This window comes from Osmia lignaria, unplaced genomic scaffold, assembly GCF_051020975.1.
Source record: "Osmia lignaria lignaria isolate PbOS001 unplaced genomic scaffold, iyOsmLign1 scaffold0002, whole genome shotgun sequence".
Lineage (NCBI taxonomy): Eukaryota > Metazoa > Arthropoda > Insecta > Hymenoptera > Megachilidae > Osmia > Osmia lignaria.
In genome coordinates this window covers 382,573-402,624 of record NW_027478159.1, presented here as the reverse complement: position 1 = coordinate 402,624, position 20,052 = coordinate 382,573, and positions in this window count along the sequence as shown.

The window sequence follows — 20,052 nt, the reverse complement described above, 5'->3', positions numbered from 1 at the left end:
CGAGATATTTCTTCTTCTTGTTGTTCTTCTTCTGCACAGCTAAGCTGGAAGTGGCGTTTGCAGCGCGCAATAGTGCAGAGTTATCTCAAAGAAAGGGGCCACGGTGTTTCTGTATCTCTATTATGTTGGTGCGGCTTCGGAACTTTTAAATATCTCGATATATCTCGAAAACTACGCTTCTGATCAAAAAATAGCAGAGAACGTAAATTGTAGGAAACATAATTCTCTACAAAAAAGGTCTCTTAACATTTTGCCATAGCTCGCTTCGTTTCCGAGATATTTGCAGATTTATCTCAAGGGAAGGGGCCTGACGGACATATTTCGAGATATTTCTTCTTCTTGTAGTTCTTCTTCTGCACAGCTAAGCTGGAAGTGGCATTTGCAGCTCGCAATAGTGCAGAGTTATCTCAAAGAAAGGGGCCACGGTGTTTCTGTATCTCTATTATGTTGGTGCGGCTTCGGAACTTTTAAATATCTTGATATATCTCGAGAACTACGCATCTGATCAAAAAATATCATAGAACATAAAAAGTAGGAAACTTAATCCTCTACAAATAAGGTCTCGTAACATTTTGCCATAGCTCGGTTCGTTTCCGAGATATTTGCAGATTTATCTCAAGGGAAGGGGCCTGACGGACATATTTCGAGATATTTCTTCTTCTTGTTGTTCTTCTTCTGCACAGCTAAGCTGGAAGTGGCATTTGCAGCTCGCAATAGTGCAGAGATATCTCAAAGAAAGGGGCCACGGTGTTTCTGTATCTCTATTATCTTGGTGCGGCTTCGGAAATTTTAAATATCTTGATATATCTCGAGAACTACGCATCTGATGAAAAAATATCATAGAACCTAAGAAGTAGGAAACTGAATTCCCTACGAAAAAGGTCTCTTAACATTTTGCCATAGCTCGCTTCGTTTCCGAGATATTTGCAGATTTATCTCAAGGGAAGGGGCCTGACGGACATATTTCGAGATATTTCTTCTTCTTGTTGTTCTTCTTCTGCACAGCTAAGCTGGAAGTGGCGTTTGCAGCGCGCAATAGTGCAGAGTTATCTCAAAGAAAGGGGCCACGGTGTTTCTGTATCTCTATTATGTTGGTGCGGCTTCGGAACTTTTAAATATCTCGATATATCTCGAAAACTACGCTTCTGATCAAAAAATAGCAGAGAACGTAAATTGTAGGAAACATAATTCTCTACAAAAAAGGTCTCTTAACATTTTGCCATAGCTCGCTTCGTTTCCGAGATATTTGCAGATTTATCTCAAGGGAAGGGGCCTGACGGACATATTTCGAGATATTTCTTCTTCTTGTAGTTCTTCTTCTGCACAGCTAAGCTGGAAGTGGCATTTGCAGCTCGCAATAGTGCAGAGTTATCTCAAAGAAAGGGGCCACGGTGTTTCTGTATCTCTATTATGTTGGTGCGGCTTCGGAACTTTTAAATATCTTGATATATCTCGAGAACTACGCATCTGATCAAAAAATATCATAGAACGTAAAAAGTAGGAAACTTAATTCTCTACAAAAAAGGTCTCTTAACATTTTGCCATAGCTCGCTTCCTTTCCGAGATATTTGCAGATTTATCTCGAGGGAAGGGGCCTGACGGACATATTTCGAGATATTTCTTCTTCTTGTTGTTCTTCTTCTGCACAGCTAAGCTGGAAGCGGCATTTGCGGCTCGCACTTGTACAGAGTTATCTCAAAGAAAGGAGCCACGGTGTTTCTGTATCTCTATTATGTTGGTGCGGCTTCGGATCTTTTAAATATCTCGATATATCTCGAAAACTACGCTTCTGATCAAAAAATATCATAGAACATAAATTGTAGGAAACATAATTCTCTACAAAAAAGGTCTCTTAACATTTTGCCATTGCTCGTTTCGTTTCCGAGATATTTGCAGATATATCTCAAGGGAAGGGGCCTGACGGACATATTTCGAGATATTTCTTCTTCTTGTTGTTCTTCTTCTGCACAGCTAAGCTGGAAGTGGCATTTGCAGCTCGCAATAGTGCAGAGTTATCTCAAAGAAAGGGGCCACGGTGTTTCTGTATCTCTATTATGTTGGTGCAGCTTCGGAACTTTTAAATATCTTGATATATCTCGAGAACTACGCATCTGATCAAAAAATATCATAGAACATAAAAAGTAGGAAACTTAATTCTCTACAAAAAAGGTATCTTAACATTTTGCCATAGCTCGCTTCGTTTCCGAGATATTTGCAGATGTATCTCAAGGGAAGGGGCCTAACGGACATATTTCGAGATATTTCTTCTTCTTGTTGTTCTTCTTCTGCACAGCTAAGCTGGAAGTGGCATTTGCAGCTCGCAATAGTGCAGAGTTATCTCAAAGAAAGGGGCCACGGTGTTTCTGTATATCTATTATGTTGGTGCGGCTTCGGAACTTTTAAATATCTCGATATATCTCGAAAACTACGCTTCTGATCAAAAAATATCATAGAACATAAATTGTAGGAAACATAATTCTCTACAAAAAAGGTCTCTTAACGTTTTGCCATAGCTCGCTTCGTTTCCGAGATATTTGCAGATTTATCTCAAGGGAAGGGTCCTGACGGACATATTTCGAGGTATTTATTCTTCTTGTTGTTCTTCTTCTGCACAGCTAAACTGGAAGTGGCATTTCCAGCTCGCAACAGTGCAGAGTTATCCCAAAGATAGGGGCCACGGTGTTTCTGTATCTCTATTATGTTGGTGCGGCTTCGGAACTTTTAAATATCTCGATATATCTCGAAAACTACGCTTCTGATCAAAAAATATGATAGAACGTAAATTGTAGGAAACATAATTCTCTACAAAAAAGGTCTCTTAACATTTTGCTAGAGCTCGCTTCGTTTCCGAGATATTTGCAGATTTATCTCAAGGGAAGGGGTCTGACGGACATATTTCGAGATATTTCTTCTTCTTGTTGTTCTTCTTCTGCACAGCTAAGCTCGAAGTGGCATTTGCAGCTCGCAATAGTGCAGAGTTATCTCAAAGAAAGAGGCCACGGTGTTTCTGTACCTCTATTATGTTGGTGCAGCTTCGGAACTTTTAAATATCTTGATATATCTCGAGAACTACGCATCTGATCAAAAAATATCATAGAACATAAAAAGTAGGAAACCTAATTCTCTACAAAAAAGGTATCTCAACATTTTGCCATAGCTCGCTTCGTTTCCGAGATATTTGCAGATTTATCTCAAGGGAAGGGGCCTAACGGACATATTTCGAGATATTTCTTCTTCTTGTTGTTCTTCTTCTGCACAGCTAAGCTGGAAGTGGCATTTGCAGCTCGCAATAGTGCGGAGTTATCTCAAAGAAAGGGGCCACGGTGTTTCTGTATCTCTATTATGTTGGTGCGGCTTCGGAACTTTTAAATATCTCGATATATCTCGAAAACTACGCTTCTGATCAAAAAATATCATAGAACGTAAATTGTAGGAAACATAATTCTCTACAAAAAAGGTCTCTTAACATGTTGCCATAGCTGGCATCGTTTCCGAGATATTTGCAGATTTAGCTCAAGGGAAGGGGCCTGACGGACATATTCCGAGATATTTCTTCTTCTTGTTGTTCCTCTTCTGCACAGCTAAGCTGGAAGTGGCATTTGCAGCTCGCAATAGTGCAGAGTTATCTCAAAGAAAGAGGCCACGGTGTTTCTGTATCTCTATTATGTTGGTGCGGCTTCGGAACTTTTAAATATCTGGATATATCTCGTGAACTACGCATCTGATCAAAAAATATCATAGAACGTAAAAAGTAGGAAACCTAATTTTCTACAAAAAAGGTCTCTTAACATTTTGCCGTAGCTCGCTTCGTTTCCGAGATATTTGCAGATTTATCTCAAGGGAAGGGGCCTGACGGACATATTTCGAGATATTTCTTCTTCTTGTTGTTCTTCTTCTGCACAGCTAAGCTGGAAGTGGCATTTGCAGCTCGCAATAGTGCAGAGTTACCTCAAAGAAAGGGGCCACGGCGTTTCTGTATCTCTATTATGTTGGTGCGGCTTCGGAACTTTTAAATATCTGGATATATCTCGAGAACTACGCATCCGATCAAAAAATATCATAGAACATAAAAAGTAGGAAACTTAATTCTCTACAAAAAAGGTCTCTCAACATTTTGCCATAGCTCGCTTCGTTTCCGAGATATTTGCAGATTTATCTCAAGGGAAGGGGCCTAACGGACATATTTCGAGATATTTCTTCTTCTTGTTGTTCTTCTTCTGCACAGCTAAGCTGGAAGTGGCATTTGCAGCTCGCAATAGTGCAGAGATATCTCAAAGAAAGGGGCCACGGTGTTTCTGTATCTCTATTATCTTGGTGCGGCTTCGGAAATTTTAAATATCTTGATATATCTCGAGAACTACGCATCTGATGAAAAAATATCATAGAACGTAAGAAGTAGGAAACTGAATTCCCTACGAAAAAGGTCTCTTAACATTTTGCCATAGCTCGCTTTGTTTCCGCGATATTTGCAGATTTATCTCAAGGGAAGGGGCCTGACGGACATATTTCGAGATATTTCTTCTTCTTGTTGTTCTTCTTCTGCACAGCTAAGCTGGAAGTGGCGTTTGCAGCGCGCAATAGTGCAGAGTTATCTCAAAGAAAGGGGCCACGGTGTTTCTGTATCTCTATTATGTTGGTGCGGCTTCGGAACTTTTAAATATCTCGATATATCTCGAAAACTACGCTTCTGATCAAAAAATAGCAGAGAACGTAAATTGTAGGAAACATAATTCTCTACAAAAAAGGTCTCTTAACATTTTGCCATAGCTCGCTTCGTTTCCGAGATATTTGCAGATTTATCTCAAGGGAAGGGGCCTGACGGACATATTTCGAGATATTTCTTCTTCTTGTAGTTCTTCTTCTGCACAGCTAAGCTGGAAGTGGCATTTGCAGCTCGCAATAGTGCAGAGTTATCTCAAAGAAAGGGGCCACGGTGTTTCTGTATCTCTATTATGTTGGTGCGGCTTCGGAACTTTTAAATATCTTGATATATCTCGAGAACTACGCATCTGATCAAAAAATATCATAGAACATAAAAAGTAGGAAACTTAATCCTCTACAAATAAGGTCTCGTAACATTTTGCCATAGCTCGGTTCGTTTCCGAGATATTTGCAGATTTATCTCAAGGGAAGGGGCCTGACGGACATATTTCGAGATATTTCTTCTTCTTGTTGCTCTTCTTCTGCACAGCTAAGCTGGAAGTGGCATTTGCAGCTCGCAATAGTGCAGAGTTATCTCAAAGAAAGGGGCCACGGTGTTTCTGTATCTCTATTATGTTGGTGCGGCTTCGGAACTTTTAAATATCTTGATATATCTCGAGAACTACGCATCTGATCAAAAAATATCATAGAACGTAAAAAGTAGGAAACTTAATTCTCTACAAAAAAGGTCTCTTAACATTTTGCCATAGCTCGCTTCGTTTCCGAGATATTTGCAGATTTATCTCGAGGGAAGGGGCCTGACGGACATATTTCGAGATATTTCTTCTTCTTGTTGTTCTTCTTCTGCACAGCTAAGCTGGAAGCGGCATTTGCGGCTCGCACTAGTGCAGAGTTATCTCAAAGAAAGGAGCCACGGTGTTTCTGTATCTCTATTATGTTGGTGCGGCTTCGGATCTTTTAAATATCTCGATATATCTCGAAAACTACGCTTCTGATCAAAAAATATCATAGAACATAAATTGTAGGAAACATAATTCTCTACAAAAAAGGTCTCTTAACATTTTGCCATTGCTCGTTTCGTTTCCGAGATATTTGCAGATATATCTCAAGGGAAGGGGCCTGACGGACATATTTCGAGATATTTCTTCTTCTTGTTGTTCTTCTTCTGCACAGCTAAGCTGGAAGTGGCATTTGCAGCTCGCAATAGTGCAGAGTTATCTCAAAGAAAGGGGCCACGGTGTTTCTGTATCTCTATTATGTTGGTGCGGCTTCGGAACTCCTAAATATCTCGATATATCTCGAAAACTACGCTTCTGATCAAAAAATATCATAGAACATAAATTGTAGCAAACATAATTCTCTACAAAAAAGGTCTCTTAACGTTTTGCCATAGCTCGCTTCGTTTCCGAGATATTTGCAGATTTATCTCAAGGGAAGGGGCCTGACGGACATATTCCGAGATATCTTCTTCTTGTTGTTCCTCTTCTGCACAGCTAAGCTGGAAGTGGCATTTGCAGCTCGCAATAGTGCAGAGTTATCTCAAAGAAAGAGGCCACGGTGTTTCTGTACCTGTATTATGTTGGTGCAGCTTCGGAACTTTTAAATATCTTGATATATCTCGAGAACTACGCATCTGATCAAAAAATATCATAGAACATAAAAAGTAGGAAACTTAATTCTCTACAAAAAAGGTATCTTAACATTTTGCAATAGCTCGCTTCGTTTCCGAGATATTTGCAGATGTATCTCAAGGGAAGGGGCCTAACGGACATATTTCGAGATATTTCTTCTTCTTGTTGTTCTTCTTCTGCACAGCTAAGCTGGAAGTGGCATTTGCAGCTCGCAATAGTGCAGAGTTATCTCAAAGAAAGGGGCCACGGTGTTTCTGTATATCTATTATGTTGGTGCGGCTTCGGAACTTTTAAATATCTCGATATATCTCGAAAACTACGCTTCTGATCAAAAAATATCATAGAACATAAATTGTAGGAAACATAATTCTCTACAAAAAAGGTCTCTTAACGTTTTGCCATAGCTCGCTTCGTTTCCGAGATATTTGCAGATTTATCTCAAGGGAAGGGTCCTGACGGACATATTTCGAGGTATTTATTCTTCTTGTTGTTCTTCTTCTGCACAGCTAAACTGGAAGTGGCATTTCCAGCTCGCAACAGTGCAGAGTTATCCCAAAGATAGGGGCCACGGTGTTTCTGTATCTCTATTATGTTGGTGCGGCTTCGGAACTTTTAAATATCTCGATATATCTCGAAAACTACGCTTCTGATCAAAAAATATGATAGAACGTAAATTGTAGGAAACATAATTCTCTACAAAAAAGGTGTCTTAACATTTTGCTAGAGCTCGCTTCGTTTCCGAGATATTTGCAGATTTATCTCAAGGGAAGGGGTCTGACGGACATATTTCGAGATATTTCTTCTTCTTGTTGTTCTTCTTCTGCACAGGTAAGCTCGAAGTGGCATTTGCAGCTCGCAATAGTGCAGAGTTATCTCAAAGAAAGAGGCCACGGTGTTTCTGTACCTCTATTATGTTGGTGCAGCTTCGGAACTTTTAAATATCTTGATATATCTCGAGAACTACGCATCTGATCAAAAAATATCATAGAACATAAAAAGTAGGAAACTTAATTCTCTACAAAAAAGGTATCTCAACATTTTGCCATAGCTCGCTTCGTTTCCGACATATTTGCAGATTTATCTCAAGGGAAGGGGCCTAACGGACATATTTCGAGATATTTCTTCTTCTTGTTGTTCTTCTTCTGCACAGCTAAGCTGGAAGTGGCATTTGCAGCTCGCAATAGTGCAGAGTTACCTCAAAGAAAGGGGCCACGGTGTTTCTGTATCTCTATTATGTTGGTGCGGCTTCGGAACTTTTAAATATCTCGATATATCTCGAAAACTACGCTTCTGATCAAAAAATATCATAGAACATAAAAAGTAGGAAACTTAATTCTCTACAAAAAAGGTCTCTTAACATTTTCCCATAGCTGGCATCGTTTCCGAGATATTTGCAGATTTAGCTCAAGGGAAGGGGCCTGACGGACATATTCCGAGATATTTCTTCTTCTTGTTGTTCCTCTTCTGCACAGCTAAGCTGGAAGTGGCATTTGCAGCTCGCAATAGTGCAGAGTTATCTCAAAGAAAGAGGCCACGGTGTTTCTGTACCTGTATTATGTTGGTGCAGCTTCGGAACTTTTAAATATCTTGATATATCTCGAGAACTACGCATCTGATCAAAAAATATCATAGAACATAAAAAGTAGGAAACTTAATTCTCTACAAAAAAGGTATCTTAACATTTTGCCATAGCTCGCTTCGTTTCCGAGATATTTGCAGATTTATCTCAAGGGAAGGGGCCTGACGGACATATTTCGAGATATTTCTTCTTCTTGTTGTTCTTCTTCTGCACAGCTAAGCTGGAAGTGGCATTTGCAGGTCGCAATAGTGCAGAGTTATCTCAAAGAAAGGAGCCACGGCGTTTCTGTATCTCTATTATGTTGGTGCGGCTTCGGAACTTTTAAATATCTCGATATATCTCGAAAACTACGCTTCTGATCAAAAAATATCATAGAACGTAAATTGTAGGAAACATAATTCTCTACAAAAAAGGTCTCTTAACATGTTGCCATAGCTCGCTTCGTTTCCGAGATATTTGCAGATTTATCTCAAGGGAAGGGGTCTGACGGACATATTTCGAGATATTTCTTCTTCTTGTTGTTCTTCTTCTGCACAGCTAAGCTGGAAGTGGCATTTGCAGCTCGCAATAGTGCAGAGTTATCTCAAAGAAAGGGGCCACGGTGTTTCTGTATCTCTATTATGTTGGTGCGGCTTCGGAACTTTTAAATATCTCGATATATCTCGAAAACTACGCTTCTGATCAAAAAATATCAGAGAACATAAAAAGTGGGAAACTTAATTCTCTACAAAAAAGGTCTCTTAACATTTTGCCATAGCTCGCTTGGTTTCCGAGATATTTGCAGATTTATCTCAAGGGAAGGGGCCTAACGGACATATTTCGAGATATTTCTTCTTCTTGTTGTTCTTCTTCTGCACAGCTAAGCTGGAAGTGGCATTTGCAGCTCGCAATAGTGCAGAGTTACCTCAAAGAAAGGGGCCACGGTGTTTCTGTATCTCTATTATGTTGGTGCGGCTTCGGAACTTTTAAATATCTGGATATATCTCGAGAACTACGCATCTGATCAAAAAATATCATAGAACATAAAAAGTAGGAAACTTAATTCTCTACAAAAAAGGTCTCTTAACATTTTGCCATAGCTCGCTTGGTTTCCGAGATATTTGCAGATTTATCTCAAGGGAAGGGGCCTGACGGACATATTTCGAGATATTTCTTCTTCTTGTTGTTCTTCTTCTGCACAGCTAAGCTGGAAGTGGCATTTGCAGCTCGCAATAGTGCAGAGTTATCTCAAAGAAAGGGGCCACGGTGTTTCTGTATCTCTATTATGTTGGTGCGGCTTCGGAACTTTTAAATATCTCGATATATCTCGAAAACTACGCTTCTGATCAAAAAATATCATAGAACGTAAATTGTAGGAAACATAATTCTCTACAAAAAAGGTCTCTTAACATGTTGCCATAGCTGGCATCGTTTCCGAGATATTTGCAGATTTAGCTCAAGGGAAGGGGCCTGACGGACATATTCCGAGATATTTCTTCTTCTTGTTGTTCCTCTTCTGCACAGCTAAGCTGGAAGTGGCATTTGCAGCTCGCAATAGTGCAGAGTTATCTCAAAGAAAGAGGCCACGGTGTTTCTGTATCTCTATTATGTTGGTGCGGCTTCGGAACTTTTAAATATCTGGATATATCTCGAGAACTACGCATCTGATCAAAAAATATCATAGAATATAAAAAGTAGGAAACCTAATTTTCTACAAAAAAGGTCTCTTAACATTTTGCCGTAGCTCGCTTCGTTTCCGAGATATTTGCAGATTTATCTCAAGGGAAGGGGCCTGACGGACATATTTCGAGATATTTCTTCTTCTTGTTGTTCTTCTTCTGCACAGCTAAGCTGGAAGTGGCATTTGCAGCTCGCAATAGTGCAGAGTTACCTCAAAGAAAGGGGCCACGGCGTTTCTGTATCTCTATTATGTTGGCGCGGCTTCGGAACTTTTAAATATCTGGATATATCTCGAGAACTACGCATCCGATCAAAAAATATCATAGAACATAAAAAGTAGGAAACTTAATTCTCTACAAAAAAGGTCTCTTAACATTTTGCCATAGCTCGCTTCGTTTCCGAGATATTTGCAGATTTATCTCAAGGGAAGGGGCCTAACGGACATATTTCGAGATATTTCTTCTTCTTGTTGTTCTTCTTCTGCACAGCTAAGCTGGAAGTGGCATTTGCAGCTCGCAATAGTGCAGAGATATCTCAAAGAAAGGGGCCACGGTGTTTCTGTATCTCTATTATCTTGGTGCGGCTTCGGAAATTTTAAATATCTTGATATATCTCGAGAACTACGCATCTGATGAAAAAATATCATAGAGCGTAAGAAGTAGGAAACTGAATTCCCTACGAAAAAGGTCTCTTAACATTTTGCCATAGCTCGCTTCGTTTCCGAGATATTTGCAGATTTATCTCGAGGGAAGGGGCCTGACGGACATATTTCGAGATATTTCTTCTTCTTGTTGTTCTTCTTCTGCACAGCTAAGCTGGAAGCGGCATTTGCGGCTCGCACTAGTGCAGAGTTATCTCAAAGAAAGGAGCCACGGTGTTTCTGTATCTCTATTATGTTGGTGCGGCTTCGGATCTTTTAAATATCTCGATATATCTCGAAAACTACGCTTCTGATCAAAAAATATCATAGAACATAAATTGTAGGAAACATAATTCTCTACAAAAAAGGTCTCTTAACATTTTGCCATTGCTCGTTTCGTTTCCGAGATATTTGCAGATATATCTCAAGGGAAGGGGCCTGACGGACATATTTCGAGATATTTCTTCTTCTTGTTGTTCTTCTTCTGCACAGCTAAGCTGGAAGTGGCATTTGCAGCTCGCAATAGTGCAGAGTTATCTCAAAGAAAGGGGCCACGGTGTTTCTGTATCTCTATTATGTTGGTGCGGCTTCGGAACTCTTAAATATCTTGATATATCTCGAGAACTACGCATCTGATCAAAAAATATCATAGAACATAAAAAGTAGGAAACTTAATTCTCTACAAAAAAGGTATCTTAACATTTTGCCATAGCTCGCTTCGTTTCCGAGATATTTGCAGATGTATCTCAAGGGAAGGGGCCTAACGGACATATTTCGTGATATTTATTCTTCTTGTTGTTCTTCTTCTGCACAGCTAAACTGGAAGTGGCATTTCCAGCTCGCAACAGTGCAGAGTTATCCCAAAGATAGGGGCCACGGTGTTTCTGTATCTCTATTATGTTGGTGCGGCTTCGGAACTTTTAAATATCTCGATATATCTCGAAAACTACGCTTCTGATCAAAAAATATGATAGAACGTAAATTGTAGGAAACATAATTCTCTACAAAAAAGGTGTCTTAACATTTTGCTAGAGCTCGCTTCGTTTCCGAGATATTTGGAGATTTATCTCAAGGGAAGGGGTCTGACGGACATATTTCGAGATATATCTTCTTCTTGTTGTTCTTCTTCTGCACAGCTAAGCTCGAAGTGGCATTTGCAGCTCGCAATAGTGCAGAGTTATCTCAAAGAAAGAGGCCACGGTGTTTCTGTACCTCTATTATGTTGGTGCAGCTTCGGAACTTTTAAATATCTTGATATATCTCGAGAACTACGCATCTGATCAAAAAATATCATAGAACATAAAAAGTAGGAAACTTAATTCTCTACAAAAAAGGTATCTCAACATTTTGCCATAGCTCGCTTCGTTTCCGACATATTTGCAGATTTATCTCAAGGGAAGGGGCCTAACGGACATATTTCGAGATATTTCTTCTTCTTGTTGTTCTTCTTCTGCACAGCTAAGCTCGAAGTGGCATTTGCAGCTCGCAATAGTGCAGCGTTATCTCAAAGAAAGGGGCCACGGTGTTTCTGTATCTCTATTATGTTGGTGCGGCTTCGGAACTTTTAAATATCTTGATATATCGGGAGAACTACGCATCTGATCGAAAAATATCATAGAACATAAAAAGTAGGAAACTTAATTCTCTACAAAAAAGGTCTCTAAACATTTTGCCATAGCTCGCTTCGTTTCCGAGATATTTGCAGATTTATCTCGAGGGAAGGGGCCTGACGGACATATTTCGAGATATTTCTTCTTCTTGTTGTTCTTCTTCTGCACAGCTAAGCTGGAAGCGGCATTTGCGGCTCGCACTAGTGCAGAGTTATCTCAAAGAAAGAGGCCACGGTGTTTCTGTACCTGTATTATGTTGGTGCGGCTGCGGAAATTTTAAATATCTTGATATATCTCGAGAACTACGCATCTGATGAAAAAATATCATAGAACGGAAGAAGTAGGAAACTGAATTCTCTACGAAAAAGGTCTCTTAACATTTTGCCATAGCTCGCTTCGTTTCCGAGATATTTGCAGATTTATCTCAAGGGAGGGGGCCTGACGGACATATTTCGAGATATTTCTTCTTCTTGTTGTTCTTCTTCTGCACAGCTAAGCTGGAAGTGGCATTTGCAGCTCGCAATAGTGCAGAGTTACCTCAAAGAAAGGGGCCACGGTGTTTCTGTATCTCTATTATGTTGGTGCGGCTTCGGAACTTTTAAATATCTCGATATATCTCGAAAACTACGCTTCTGATCAAAAAATATCATAGAACATAAAAAGTAGGAAACTTAATTCTCTACAAAAAAGGTCTCTTAACATTTTCCCATAGCTGGCATCGTTTCCGAGATATTTGCAGATTTAGCTCAAGGGAAGGGGCCTGACGGACATATTCCGAGATATTTCTTCTTCTTGTTGTTCCTCTTCTGCACAGCTAAGCTGGAAGTGGCATTTGCAGCTCGCAATAGTGCAGAGTTATCTCAAAGAAAGAGGCCACGGTGTTTCTGTACCTGTATTATGTTGGTGCAGCTTCGGAACTTTTAAATATCTTGATATATCTCGAGAACTACGCATCTGATCAAAAAATATCATAGAACATAAAAAGTAGGAAACCTAATTCTCTACAAAAAAGGTATCTTAACATTTTGCCATAGCTCGCTTCGTTTCCGAGATATTTGCAGATTTATCTCAAGGGAAGGGGCCTGACGGACATATTTCGAGATATTTCTTCTTCTTGTTGTTCTTCTTCTGCACAGCTAAGCTGGAAGTGGCATTTGCAGGTCGCAATAGTGCAGAGTTATCTCAAAGAAAGGAGCCACGGCGTTTCTGTATCTCTATTATGTTGGTGCGGCTTCGGAACTTTTAAATATCTCGATATATCTCGAAAACTACGCTTCTGATCAAAAAATATCATAGAACGTAAATTGTAGGAAACATAATTCTCTACAAAAAAGGTCTCTTAACATGTTGCCATAGCTCGCTTCGTTTCCGAGATATTTGCAGATTTATCTCAAGGGAAGGGGTCTGACGGACATATTTCGAGATATTTCTTCTTCTTGTTGTTCTTCTTCTGCACAGCTAAGCTGGAAGTGGCATTTGCAGCTCGCAATAGTGCAGAGTTATCTCAAAGAAAGGGGCCACGGTGTTTCTGTATCTCTATTATGTTGGTGCGGCTTCGGAACTTTTAAATATCTCGATATATCTCGAAAACTACGCTTCTGATCAAAAAATATCAGGGAACATAAAAAGTGGGAAACTTAATTCTCTACAAAAAAGGTCTCTTAACATTTTGCCATAGCTCGCTTGGTTTCCGAGATACTTGCAGATTTATCTCAAGGGAAGGGGCCTAACGGACATATTTCGAGATATTTCTTCTTCTTGTTGTTCTTCTTCTGCACAGCTAAGCTGGAAGTGGCATTTGCAGCTCGCAATAGTGCAGAGTTACCTCAAAGAAAGGGGCCACGGTGTTTCTGTATCTCTATTATGTTGGTGCGGCTTCGGAACTTTTAAATATCTGGATATATCTCGAGAACTACGCATCTGATCAAAAAATATCATAGAACATAAAAAGTAGGAAACTTAATTCTCTACAAAAAAGGTCTCTTAACATTTTGCCATAGCTCGCTTGGTTTCCGAGATATTTGCAGATTTATCTCAAGGGAAGGGGCCTAACGGACATATTTCGAGATATTTCTTCTTCTTGTTGTTCTTCTTCTGCACAGCTAAGCTGGAAGTGGCATTTGCAGCGCGCAATAGTGCAGAGTTATCTCAAAGAAAGGGGCCACGGTGTTTCTGTATCTCTATTATGTTGGTGCGGCTTCGGAACTTTTAAATATCTCGATATATCTCGAAAACTACGCTTCTGATCAAAAAATATCAGAGAACGTAAATTGTAGGAAACATAATTCTCTACAAAAAAGGTCTCTTAACATTTTGCCATAGCTCGCTTCGTTTCCGAGATATTTGCAGATTTATCTCAAGGGAAGGGGCCTGACGGACATATTTCGAGATATTTCTTCTTCTTGTTGTTCTTCTTCTGCACAGCTAAGCTGGAAGTGGCATTTGCAGCTCGCAATAGTGCAGAGTTATCTCAAAGAAAGGGGCCACGGTGTTTCTGTATCTCTATTATGTTGGTGCGGCTTTGGAACTTTTAAATATCTCGATATATCTCGAAAACTACGCTTCTGATCAAAAAATATCAGAGAACATAAAAAGTGGGAAACTTAATTCTCTACAAAAAAGGTCTCTTAACATTTTGCCATAGCTCGCTTGGTTTCCGAGATATTTGCAGATTTATCTCAAGGGAAGGGGCCTAACGGACATATTTCGAGATATTTCTTCTTCTTGTTGTTCTTCTTCTGCACAGCTAAGCTGGAAGTGGCATTTGCAGCTCGCAATAGTGCAGAGTTACCTCAAAGAAAGGGGCCACGGTGTTTCTGTATCTCTATTATGTTGGTGCGGCTTCGGAACTTTTAAATATCTGGATATATCTCGAGAACTACGCATCTGATCAAAAAATATCATAGAACATAAAAAGTAGGAAACCTAATTTTCTACAAAAAAGGTCTCTTAACATTTTGCCGTAGCTCGCTTCGTTTCCGAGATATTTGCAGATTTATCTCAAGGGAAGGGGCCTAACGGACATATTTCGAGATATTTCTTCTTCTTGTTGTTCTTCTTCTGCACAGCTAAGCTGGAAGTGGCATTTGCAGCGCGCAATAGTGCAGAGTTATCTCAAAGAAAGGGGCCACGGTGTTTCTGTATCTCTATTATGTTGGTGCGGCTTCGGAACTTTTAAATATCTCGATATATCTCGAAAACTACGCTTCTGATCAAAAAATATCAGAGAACGTAAATGGTAGGAAACTTAATTCTCTACAAAAAAGGTCTCTTAACATTTTGCCATAGCTCGCTTCGTTTCCGAGATATTTGCAGATTTATCTCAAGGGAAGGGGCCTGACGGACATATTTCGAGATATTTCTTCTTCTTGTTGTTCTTCTTCTGCACAGCTAAGCTGGAAGTGGCATTTGCAGCTCGCAATAGTGCAGAGTTACCTCAAAGAAAGGGGCCACGGTGTTTCTGTACCTGTATTATGTTGGTGCAGCTTCGGAACTTTTAAATATCTTGATATATCTCGAGAACTACGCATCTGATCAAAAAATATCATAGAACATAAAAAGTAGGAAACTTAATTCTCTACAAAAAAGGTATCTTAACATTTTGCCATAGCTCGCTTCGTTTCCGAGATATTTGCAGATTTATATCAAGGGAAGGGGTCTGACGGACATATTTCGAGATATTTCTTCTTCTTGTTGTTCTTCTTCTGCACAGCTAAGCTGGAAGTGGCATTTGCAGGTCGCAATAGTGCAGAGTTATCTCAAAGAAAGGGGCCACGGCGTTTCTGTATCTCTATTATGTTGGTGCGGCTTCGGAACTTTTAAATATCTCGATATATCTCGAAAACTACGCTTCTGATCAAAAAATATCATAGAACATAAAAAGTAGGAAACTTAATTCTCTACAAAAAAGGTCTCTTAACATTTTGCCATAGCTCGCTTCGTTTCCGAGATATTTGCAGATTTATCTCAAGGGAAGGGGCCTAACGGACATATTTCGAGATATTTCTTCTTCTTGTTGTTCTTCTTCTGCACAGCTAAGCTGGAAGTGGCATTTGCAGCTCGCAATAGTGCAGAGATATCTCAAAGAAAGGGGCCACGGTGTTTCTGTATCTCTATTATCTTGGTGCGGCTTCGGAAATTTTAAATATCTTGATATATCTCGAGAACTACGCATCTGATGAAAAAATATCATAGAACGTAAGAAGTAGGAAACTGAATTCCCTACGAAAAAGGTCTCTTAACATTTTGCCATAGCTCGCTTCGTTTCCGAGATATTTGCAGATTTATCTCAAGGGAAGGGGCCTGACGGACATATTTCGAGATATTTCTTCTTCTTGTTGTTCTTCTTCTGCACAGCTAAGCTGGAAGTGGCGTTTGCAGCGCGCAATAGTGCAGAGTTATCTCAAAGAAAGGGGCCACGGTGTTTCTGTATCTCTATTATGTTGGTGCGGCTTCGGAACTTTTAAATATCTTGATATATCTCGAGAACTACGCATCTGATCAAAAAATATCATAGAACATAAAAAGTAGGAAACTTAATCCTCTACAAATAAGGTCTCGTAACATTTTGCCATAGCTCGGTTCGTTTCCGAGATATTTGCAGATTTATCTCAAGGGAAGGGGCCTGACGGACATATTTCGAGATATTTCTTCTTCTTGTTGCTCTTCTTCTGCACAGCTAAGCTGGAAGTGGCATTTGCAGCTCGCAATAGTGCAGAGTTATCTCAAAGAAAGGGGCCACGGTGTTTCTGTATCTCTATTATGTTGGTGCGGCTTCGGAACTTTTAAATATCTTGATATATCTCGAGAACTACGCATCTGATCAAAAAATATCATAGAACGTAAAAAGTAGGAAACTTAATTCTCTACAAAAAAGGTCTCTTAACATTTTGCCATAGCTCGCTTCGTTTCCGAGATATTTGCAGATTTATCTCGAGGGAAGGGGCCTGACGGACATATTTCGAGATATTTCTTCTTCTTGTTGTTCTTCTTCTGCACAGCTAAGCTGGAAGCGGCATTTGCGGCTCGCACTAGTGCAGAGTTATCTCACAGAAAGGAGCCACGGTGTTTCTGTATCTCTATTATGTTGGTGCGGCTTCGGAACTTTTAAATATCTCGATATATCTCGAAAACTACGCTTCTGATCAAAAAATATGATAGAACGTAAATTGTAGGAAACATAATTCTCTACAAAAAAGGTGTCTTAACATTTTGCTAGAGCTCGCTTCGTTTCCGAGATATTTGCAGATTTATCTCAAGGGAAGGGGTCTGACGGACATATTTCGAGATATTTCTTCTTCTTGTTGTTCTTCTTCTGCACAGCTAAGCTCGAAGTGGCATTTGCAGCTCGCAATAGTGCAGAGTTATCTCAAAGAAAGAGGCCACGGTGTTTCTGTACCTCTATTATGTTGGTGCAGCTTCGGAACTTTTAAATATCTTGATATATCTCGAGAACTACGCATCTGATCAAAAAATATCATAGAACGGAAGAAGTAGGAAACTGAATTCTCTACGAAAAAGGTCTCTTAACATTTTGCCATAGCTCGCTTCGTTTCCGAGATATTTGCAGATTTATCTCAAGGGAGGGGGCCTGACGGACATATTTCGAGATATTTCTTCTTCTTGTTGTTCTTCTTCTGCACAGCTAAGCTGGAAGTGGCATTTGCAGCTCGCAATAGTGCAGAGTTACCTCAAAGAAAGGGGCCACGGTGTTTCTGTATCTCTATTATGTTGGTGCGGCTTCGGAACTTTTAAATATCTCGATATATCTCGAAAACTACGCTTCTGATCAAAAAATATCATAGAACATAAAAAGTAGGAAACTTAATTCTCTACAAAAAAGGTCTCTTAACATTTTCCCATAGCTGGCATCGTTTCCGAGATATTTGCAGATTTAGCTCAAGGGAAGGGGCCTGACGGACATATTCCGAGATATTTCTTCTTCTTGTTGTTCCTCTTCTGCACAGCTAAGCTGGAAGTGGCATTTGCAGCTCGCAATAGTGCAGAGTTATCTCAAAGAAAGAGGCCACGGTGTTTCTGTACCTGTATTATGTTGGTGCAGCTTCGGAACTTTTAAATATCTTGATATATCTCGAGAACTACGCATCTGATCAAAAAATATCATAGAACATAAAAAGTAGGAAACTTAATTCTCTACAAAAAAGGTATCTTAACATTTTGCCATAGCTCGCTTCGTTTCCGAGATATTTGCAGATTTATCTCAAGGGAAGGGGCCTGACGGACATATTTCGAGATATTTCTTCTTCTTGTTGTTCTTCTTCTGCACAGCTAAGCTGGAAGTGGCATTTGCAGGTCGCAATAGTGCAGAGTTATCTCAAAGAAAGGAGCCACGGCGTTTCTGTATCTCTATTATGTTGGTGCGGCTTCGGAACTTTTAAATATCTCGATATATCTCGAAAACTACGCTTCTGATCAAAAAATATCATAGAACGTAAATTGTAGGAAACATAATTCTCTACAAAAAAGGTCTCTTAACATGTTGCCATAGCTCGCTTCGTTTCCGAGATATTTGCAGATTTATCTCAAGGGAAGGGGTCTGACGGACATATTTCGAGATATTTCTTCTTCTTGTTGTTCTTCTTCTGCACAGCTAAGCTGGAAGTGGCATTTGCAGCTCGCAATAGTGCAGAGTTATCTCAAAGAAAGGGGCCACGGTGTTTCTGTATCTCTATTATGTTGGTGCGGCTTCGGAACTTTTAAATATCTCGATATATCTCGAAAACTACGCTTCTGATCAAAAAATATCAGAGAACATAAAAAGTGGGAAACTTAATTCTCTACAAAAAAGGTCTCTTAACATTTTGCCATAGCTCGCTTGGTTTCCGAGATATTTGCAGATTTATCTCAAGGGAAGGGGCCTAACGGACATATTTCGAGATATTTCTTCTTCTTGTTGTTCTTCTTCTGCACAGCTAAGCTGGAAGTGGCATTTGCAGCTCGCAATAGTGCAGAGTTACCTCAAAGAAAGGGGCCACGGTGTTTCTGTATCTCTATTATGTTGGTGCGGCTTCGGAACTTTTAAATATCTGGATATATCTCGAGAACTACGCATCTGATCAAAAAATATCGTAGAACATAAAAAGTAGGAAACTTAATTCTCTACAAAAAAGGTCTCTTAACATTTTGCCATAGCTCGCTTGGTTTCCGAGATATTTGCAGATTTATCTCAAGGGAAGGGGCCTAACGGACATATTTCGAGATATTTCTTCTTCTTGTTGTTCTTCTTCTGCACAGCTAAGCTGGAAGTGGCATTTGCAGCGCGCAATAGTGCAGAGTTATCTCAAAGAAAGGGGCCACGGTGTTTCTGTATCTCTATTATGTTGGTGCGGCTTCGGAACTTTTAAATATCTCGATATATCTCGAAAACTACGCTTCTGATCAAAAAATATTAGAGAACGTAAATTGTAGGAAACATAATTCTCTACATAAAAGGTCTCTTAACATTTTGCCATAGCTCGCTTCGTTTCCGAGATATTTGCAGATTTATCTCAAGGGAAGGGGCCTGACGGACATATTTCGAGATATTTCTTCTTCTTGTTGTTCTTCTTCTGCACAGCTAAGCTGGAAGTGGCATTTGCAGCTCGCAATAGTGCAGAGTTATCTCAAAGAAAGGGGCCACGGTGTTTCTGTATCTCTATTATGTTGGTGCGGCTTCGGAACTTTTAAATATCTCGATATATCTCGAAAACTACGCTTCTGATCAAAAAATATCAGAGAACATAAAAAGTGGGAAACTTAATTCTCTACAAAAAAGGTCTCTTAACATTTTGCCATAGCTCGCTTGGTTTCCGAGATATTTGCAGATTTATCTCAAGGGAAGGGGCCTAACGGACATATTTCGAGATATTTCTTCTTCTTGTTGTTCTTCTTCTGCACAGCTAAGCTGGAAGTGGCATTTGCAGCTCGCAATAGTGCAGAGTTACCTCAAAGAAAGGGGCCACGGTGTTTCTGTATCTCTATTATGTTGGTGCAGCTTCGGAACTTTTAAATATCTGGATATATCTCGAGAACTACGCATCTGATCAAAAAATATCATAGAACATAAAAAGTAGGAAACCTAATTTTCTACAAAAAAGGTCTCTTAACATTTTGCCGTAGCTCGCTTCGTTTCCGAGATATTTGCAGATTTATCTCAAGGGAAGGGGCCTAACGGACATATTTCGAGATATTTCTTCTTCTTGTTGTTCTTCTTCTGCACAGCTAAGCTGAAAGTGGCATTTGCAGCTCGCAATAGTGCAGAGTTACCTCAAA